The sequence below is a fragment of the Canis aureus genome, chromosome 10, assembly GCF_053574225.1.
Source record: "Canis aureus isolate CA01 chromosome 10, VMU_Caureus_v.1.0, whole genome shotgun sequence".
NCBI classification, from domain to species: Eukaryota; Metazoa; Chordata; class Mammalia; order Carnivora; family Canidae; genus Canis; species Canis aureus.
Window position 1 is genome coordinate 62,479,296 of NC_135620.1, and position 8,369 is coordinate 62,487,664.

Consider the following 8,369-nt stretch of genomic DNA (forward strand, 5'->3'; position numbering starts at 1 on the left):
AAGAGAAGAGGCCACCTTGAAGAAGGTAGGGAGTGCAGAGACATGATTTAGGGGAGACAAAGATCAGGAATGCTACAGAGGGGAGGGTGTCTTGGTCATGCAGAAGAGTGAGAGAGAGAGAGAGGAGCACACAGATAAAAGTACAAGGAGAACATTTCCCCAATCCATTGGGTGGGAAAACTAGAGGGGCTGAATTTTGAGAGTTCTTGCAATTGGTGGGCTTAAAGCCTAGAGTTTTAAAGGCTTGGCTAGGATAGTACCCAGATGGCACTGAATTGCTCCTGGAGAGAAGACAGGCAAACAGTCCAGAGGGGGAGATGGCATGGAAATAGCAATATGAAGAACATCTGGGGCACACAATAGGGAGACTATTCACTCTTCTAGGAGCATGTCCCTGAGACGCAGCACTCACAGAGACACCTCTCTGGGAACAAAGGAGCTGGCTGGCACCATTTCCCTCCTTTGCCCCTCATCATAAACACAGAGCCACCTGCAGGAAACAGTACAGCACCTACACTGGCTGCCTAACTTTCTTTTCTTTTCTTTTTTTTTTTTTTTTTTTTGCCTAACTTTCTTACACCAAGCCTGGTGCCCTCTGGCAGGACTGCTCTTCTCAGTCACTTGCCTCTGTCCTAGCATGATGGGCCTCTCCCACAGAAGACAAGCACAAACTCCAGCCTAAACCATGTCTCCCCACCAGAGAGTTCTGAAGGCCTCAGTCTGGTGGAGTTGGTGTTCAGTCTCATATCGCAAAAGCAGACAAGAGCACATTTAGTTAAAACTCACCCCATTTAAGCCAAGAACCAAATATTGTCCACAATAAGCAAGGAGAGCTTCTGCAAATGATTGGCCTGAACGATAGAGCAGCCACAACACAACGGTAGAGTGCACGCAATACATGCTGGAGATACTTCCTGAAGTGCCCAGCCCTGGGCACTGTATGACCTATTCTTCATAAGGCCATTATTTTCAGGAACAGGAGACATAACTCCCTTTTCTAATGCAAAGAAGAAGGCAGAAACTTAGACAAAATACCAAGATTGAGGAATTTCTCCCAAATGAAAGAAAAGAATAAGGCCATATCCAATGATCTAAGCAAGACAGTTACAAGAAGTATGCCTGATGGAGAATTTATTTTTTTTCTTTTTTTTTTTTCTGATGGAGAATTTAAAACAGCAATCATAAGGATACTCACTGGGCTTGAGAAAAAAAATAGAAGACACTAGTGGGACCCTTATCACAGAGATGAAAGAGTTAAAAAAAAATCAGCAAGAGATGAAGAATCCAATCCAATCAATGAAATTAGAAACAGGCTTGACCCAATGAACAGAAAGCTGGAAGAAGCAGAAGAATGAATTAGTGATATAGAAGAAAAAATAATGGAATATAGTGAAGCTGAACAAAAAAGAGGAAGAAGAATTATGCAACATGAGAATAGACTTAAGGAACTCAGTGACCTCATCAAATGTAATAACATTCATATTATAGGAGTCTCAGAAGAAGAGAGAAAAGAGGGCAGGAAGTTATTTCAAGAAATAACAGCAGAAAACTTCCCTAATTTGGAAAACATTCATCCAGATCCTGGAGGCAGAGAGAACTCCCATCAAAATCAACAAAAGCAGGTTAACACCAAGACATAGTATAATGAAATTTGCAAAATAGACTGATTTAAAGAAAAAGCTGCAAGACAAAAGAAGTCCTTAACTGACAAGGGAATATCCACAAAGCTATCTGGAGATTTCCTTTTAAAAAAAAAAAAAAAAAAAAAATTTATTTATTTATTTATTTATTTATTTATTTATTTATTTATTCATGAGAGACAGAGACAGAGACAGAGACAGAGAGACAGGCAGAGGGAGAAGCAGGCTCCATGCAGGGAGCCTGACATGGGACTGGATCCCTGGTCTCCAGGATCACACCCTGGACTGAAGGCAGTGCTAAACCACTGAGCCACCGGGGCTGCCCTATCTGGAGATTTCTCAACAGAAACTTGGCAAGCCAGAAAAGAGTGGCATGATATATTTAAAGTGCTGAATTGAGGGGCACCTGGGTGGCTCAAATGTCTGCCTTCAGCTCAAGTCATAATTCCAGGGTCCTGGGATTGAGCCCTACATCAGGCTCTCTGCTCAATGGGGAGCCTGCTTCTCCTTCTCCCTCTCACTCCCCATGCTTGTGCTCTCTCACTCTCCCTCTGTCAAATAAATAAATAAAATCTTTTTAAAAACAAATGAACAAACTAAAGTGCTGAATGGAACACATCTGCAGCCAAGAAGAATACTCTATCCATCGAGGCTATTATGCAGAACAGAAGGAGAGACAGTTTCCCAGACAAAAACTAAAGGAGTTTGTGACCACTAAACCAGCGCTGTAAGAAACATTAAAAGAGACTCTTTGAGTGCAAAGGAGAAACTAAAAGTGACAAAAGCAAGAAAGGATCAGAGAAACTCTACAGAAACAATGATAAAACAAGTAATAAAATGGCAATAAACGCATATCTTTCAATAATCACTTTGAATGTAAAGAGACTAAACATTCCCATTAAAAGACATAAGGTGTTGGAATGGATAAAAATCAAGGCCTATCTATAATGCTGTCCACCAGAGACTCATTCTAGATCTAAGGATACCTGCAGTTTGAAAGTGAGGAATGGAGAAACATTTATCACTGAAATAAATGTCAAAACAAAGCTGGAGTAGCAATACTTATATTGGCCAAACTAGGCTTTAAAATAAAGGTTATAAAAAGTGACCAAAAGGGCATTACATAATCATAAAGAGAATAACACAAAAAGATGATATGACAATTATATATATTTATGCAACCAACATGGGAGCACCCAAATATATAAAGCAATTAATAACAAACACAAAGGAATTAATTGATAATAACACAATAATAGTAGGAACTTTAAGATCCCATTTACATCAATGGATAGATTATCTAAACAAAAACTATACAAGGAAACAATGGATTTGAAAGACACAATGCATCATATGTAAGATGGACTTACATATGAGGGAAGTATATAGTAATACACATCTATTTCAAGAAGAAAAAAAATCTCAAATAAACAACCAAAACTTACACCTAAAGGAGCTAGGAAAAGAAAAACAAATTAAAATAAAACCAGTAAAAGGAAGGAAATAATAAATATTAGAGCAGAAATAAGTGATATAGAAACAAAAAAAATAGAACATAATGATGAAACTAGGTGCTAGTTCTTTGAAAAACTTAATAAAATTCATAAATCTCTAACCAGACTTATCAAAAAGAGAAAGGATCCAAAAAAAGAAATCACAAATGAGAAAGGAAAAATAACAACCAACACTGCAGAAATACAAACAATTACAGGAGAATATTATGAAAAACTATATGCCAATAAATTTGACAACCTGGAAGAAATAAATTCCAGAAACATATGAACTACCAAAATTGAAGCAGAAGAAATAGAAAACTTGGACAGACTAATAACCAAGAAAGAAACTGAATCAATAATTAAAAAACTTCCAGGAAACAAAAGTCCAGGGCCAGACAGCTTCACAGGGAAACTCCACCAAATATTTTATAAAGATTGTATTTATTTATTTCAGAGATAGAGAGAGAGAGAGCAGAGGGAGGGGCAGAGACAGATAAAGAGAGAGAATCCCAAGCAGACTCCCCAGTGAGTGCAGTGCCTGATACAGGGCTTGATCCCACAACCCTGAGATCATGACCTGAGATGAAATCAAGAGTTAGATGCTTAACCAACACAGCCACCGAGGTGCCCCTCTACCAGACATTTAAAAGAGGGCTAATATTTATTCCTCTATAACCATTCCAAAAAATAGAAAAAGAAGAAAAACTTCCAAATTCATTCTATGAGGCTAGCATTATCCTGATAGAAAAACCAGATAAACACTCCACGAAAAACGAGAACTACAGGCCAATATCCCTGATAAATATGGATGCAAAAATTCTCGATAAAAATATTAGCAAACCAACTCCAACAATACATTAAAAAATCATTCACCACAATCAAGTGGGATTTATTCCTGAGATGCCAGAGTAGTTCAACAGTTGCAAATCAGTCAACGTGATACACCACATTAATGCAAAAAAAGGTGCAGAAATGATCATTTCAATAGGTGCAGAAAAAGCATTTGACAAAGTGCAACATCTCATTCATGATAAAAACCCTCAACAAAGTGAGTTTAGGGAGGAACATAATTCAACATAAGAAAGGTCATGAAAAACCCACAGCTAATATCATCCTCAAATGGGGAAAAACTGTTCCTCTACAGTCAGGAACAAGACAGAGATGTCCACTCTCATCACTGTTATTTAACATAGTACTGGAAGTCCTAGTCACAGGAATCAGACAACAAAAAGATCAAATCAGACAATAAAAGGCATCCAACTTGGCAAGGAAGAAGTAAAACTTTCATTTTCTCAGATAACTATGATACTCTATATAGAACCCAAAAGTCTCCATCAAGAAACCGTTAAACTAATAAATTCAGTAAAGCTGCAGGATACAAAATCAATGTACAGAAATCTGTTGCATTTCTATACACCAATAACACAACACAATGAGAAATTAAGGAATCAATCCCATTTACAATTGCACGAAAACCAATGAGATACCTAGGAATAAACTTAACCAAAGAGGTGAAAGATCTGTATTCTGAACACTGTAAAACATTGATGAAAGAAATTGAAGATGACACAAAGAAATGGAAGGACATTCCATGCTCATGGATTGGAAGGCCAAATCTTGTCAAAATGTCTATACTACCCAAAGCAATCTTCACATGTAATGGAATCTCTATCAGAATCTCTATCAGAGCTAGAACAAAAAATCCTAAAATTTGTATGGAAGCACGAAAGACCCCGAATAATCGCAGCAACCTTGAAAAAGAAAAGCAAATCTGGAGCTGTGGTGGGGCTTGCTGGGGTCACGGTGGAGAATCACTGCGAGCTGCTGCTGCTGCAAGCCCGGGGTGGCCTCGGGGCGGGCTCGGTGCCCTGGCCCAGGACCCCCGCCGCGTGTCCAAGTGGGTCCAGCTCAACGTTGGTGGCACCTACCCCCTACCACTTGGCAGATGCCATGCAGGGACCAGAAATCCTTCCCGTCCTGTCTGTGCCAGGCCAACCCCGACCTGGACTCAGACAAGGATGAAACTGGTGCCCATTTAGTCGACAGAGACCCCTACTTTGGGCCTGCGCTGAACTACCTGAGCTCAGGAAGTGGGTCATTAACAAAGATCTCGCAGAGGAAGGAGTGTTGGAGGGAAGGGAATTTTACAATATCACCTCACTAATAAAACTTGTAAAGGACAAAATTCGAGAATGAGACAGCAAAACCTCCCAGGTGCCGGTGAAGCACGTATACCGTGTGCTGCAGCGACAGGTGGAGGAGCTCACCCAGATGGTGTCCACCATCTGATGGCTGGAAGTTCGAGCAGCTGGTCAGCGTCGGCTCTTCCTACAACCACGGGAGCCAGGACCAGGCCGAGTTCCTCTGCGTGGTCTCCAAGGCCAGTGAGCCCAGTGAGAAAGCCAAGATTGTGCAAGAACGGGGTTCAAGGATGTGAGAAGCACAGCGTTGACAGCTGAAGGCACATTTTATCTTGTCCCAAGTTGCAACGATCTGCCATGTGGAGGAAGCTTGGCCCTGCGAAGAAACCTGCCTTTGACAATTCTCCATGGAGATCTGGGTGTGGATCCTTCTTTTTGCCTCTGAGGTGGGCGGTGAGAGAGGGGACCACCTGCCTGAGACCTTTTCTTGACTCAATATGCTACCTCTAAAACTACTTTTGGATAAAAGTTTCCCATTAATTATTCATATCCCAATCCAATAATTTAAGTATATTTTCTTTTATTGCTTTAGTATGTTTAACCAACTTGGAAGATTTATTAATTCAATCCCCACTGGGAGCAGGCGTGCTAGCCAGGTGGGTGTCCCCCTGGGGGCCTCTGCTCAGTGTTCCCCATGCTGCATGGGCCCAAGGCAGGAAGCTTCCAGCCAACCCCTGTAATCACAGAAGGTCATTTGAAGGACAGCACTCTTGGTGCTAACATAACATAAACAGTCTGTGACAGAGCCTGGGCCTTGCTGGTAGGAAGTGGCTGCAGCGCCGTGGCCACAGGCTCTGGGTGCCCACTGGTCACCGCACACGTGCACCAGGCCCTGGTCCTCGGGTCAGGGAGTCCACTCTGCCTTCCAGGCAAAAGAGGTTGGCAGTTTCTTGCAGCCCCAGCAGGTGACTCCTGAGAGGTGGCCTCCGCCTTCACTACTTCCCAGGCCTCATCCCCGAGGCCCGGCCTCCTTCAGAGCCAGGCTCCCCCTGCCTGACCACATCGGGAACAGTCGAGGCTGCTCCACTTACATTTTCCAGGCAAGAGAACTTTGCATCCCTTCTTCCCCAGGGTGGACAGACGACCCAGCGTTTTTACTTTTTAGAGATGCCTCAAAGTGTTGCTGATGCGTTAAGTCATTGAAGGGGAGGTAGAAGCTTGTCGGGTTTGGCCCAACCTCAGGCCTGGGTCCCGGGGCTGGGACTCCCGGTCACCCTGAAAACCAGATATTTACAATGCATCACAAATCTCTCCCTCTCGCTGGCTCGCTCGCTCGTCTTCTTTGCCTAACTATGCAGTTCTCTCTGGGGTTTGGGGTGTTTGAGACTCACACGACCTGCACGGGCTCTGCCCACGGGACATGACGTTGGACCTACTGGAATCCCTGCAAAAAGCACTGCTCGCAGGCTTTGAGGACAGACCTTTCCTAGCTGCGGGGGGCTGCAGGGGGGCAGCTCTCCGCTTCCTTGCCAGGGCCACCCCCGGGTGCTTAGTTTCCAGGGCTTCTGGAGGCTCCGCCTGTGTCCTCTTCTTTGCCAATAACCTGATTAACCAAGTTCTCCGGCACCTGGGACTTAGCTCCTCCTTCCTGTGCGGTCTGTTGTCTGTTGTTAAATGTTTGGCTTCACATTCATCCCAGTCTTTCTGGAGGACACATTTGGGCCCGGCAACCGCCCCCCAGGGGTGCCCGGGTGAGAGCAGCCCCAACCTGTGCATGCTCTTGGCCACGTGGCGTCGTTGGATTTGTGATCTTGACATAATAGATAGGCTTGTGGTTTTTTTATTTAAAGATATTAAGACTTAATTCACTAAAATTTATTCTGAGGGGATATTTATACTTTTATACTTTTTTAGGTATCCGTATTTTATCAGCTTACAGTTTAATGCCTAAGTTTCCCCTGAAAATAGCAAATAAAATTGTGTATTTATGAATGAGAGAAAAAAAAAAAAGAAAGAAAAGAAAAGCAAATCTGGAGGCATCACAATTCCAGGCTCCAAGTTATACTACAAAGCTGTAATCACCAAGACAATATGCTATTGCTACAAAAACAGATCTATAAATCAATAGAACAGAACAGAAAAGCTAGAAATGCATCCACAATTATATGGTCAATCAATCTTCAACAAAGTAGGAAAGAATACGCGATGGGAAAAAGTCTTCAACAAATGGTGTTGGGAAAACTGGACAGCAACATGCAAAAGAATGAAACTGGACCACTTTCTTACACCATGCACAAAAACAAATTCAAAATGGATGAGAAACCTAAATGTGAGGCAGGAAACCATCAAAATACTAGAGGAGAACATAGGAAGTAACCTCCTTGACATAAGCTGTAGCAACTTCTTTCTAGTTATGTCGCCTGAGGCAAGGGAAACAAAAGGAAAAATAAATTATTGTGGCTACATCAAAATAAAAAGCTTCTGCACAGCTAAGGAAACAATCAACAAAACCAAAAGGTAACCTACAGAATGGGGGAAGATATTTGCAAATGACATGTGATAAAGGGTTAGTATCCAAAGTAAAGAACTTATCAAACTCAACTCCAAAACACAAATAATCCAATTAAGAAATGGGCAGAAGACATGAATAGATGTTTTTCCAAAGGAGACATGCAGATAGGGATCCCTGGGTGGCGCAGTGGTTTGGCGCCTGCCTTTGGCCCAGGGCGCGATTCTGGAGACCCGGGATCGAATCCCACGTCGGGCTCCCGGTGCATGGAGCCTGCTTCTCCCTCTGCCTATGTCTCTGCCTCTCTCTCTCTCTCTCTGTGACTATCATAAATTAATTAATTAATTAATTAATTAATTAAAAAAAGAAAAAGGAGACATGCAGATAGCTAACAGACACATGAAAAGATGCTCAAGGTCACTCATCATCAGGGAAATACAAATCAAAACTACAATGAGATATCACCTCACACCAGTCAGAAAGGCTAAAATCAACAACACAGAAAGCAACAGGTATGGGCAAGACTGTGGAAAAAGGGGAACCATCTTACACTGCTGGTAGGAATGTAAATCAGTGCAGCCAG

The 8,369-nt window shown here is 42.3% G+C and overlaps 1 pseudogene; it reads left to right on the forward strand.

The window, feature by feature from the left end:
- Positions 1-4,761: 4,761 nt before the first annotated feature.
- Positions 4,762-5,657, forward strand: LOC144321548 (BTB/POZ domain-containing protein KCTD5 pseudogene; annotated as a pseudogene).
- The last annotated feature ends 2,712 nt before the right edge of the window (positions 5,658-8,369 follow it).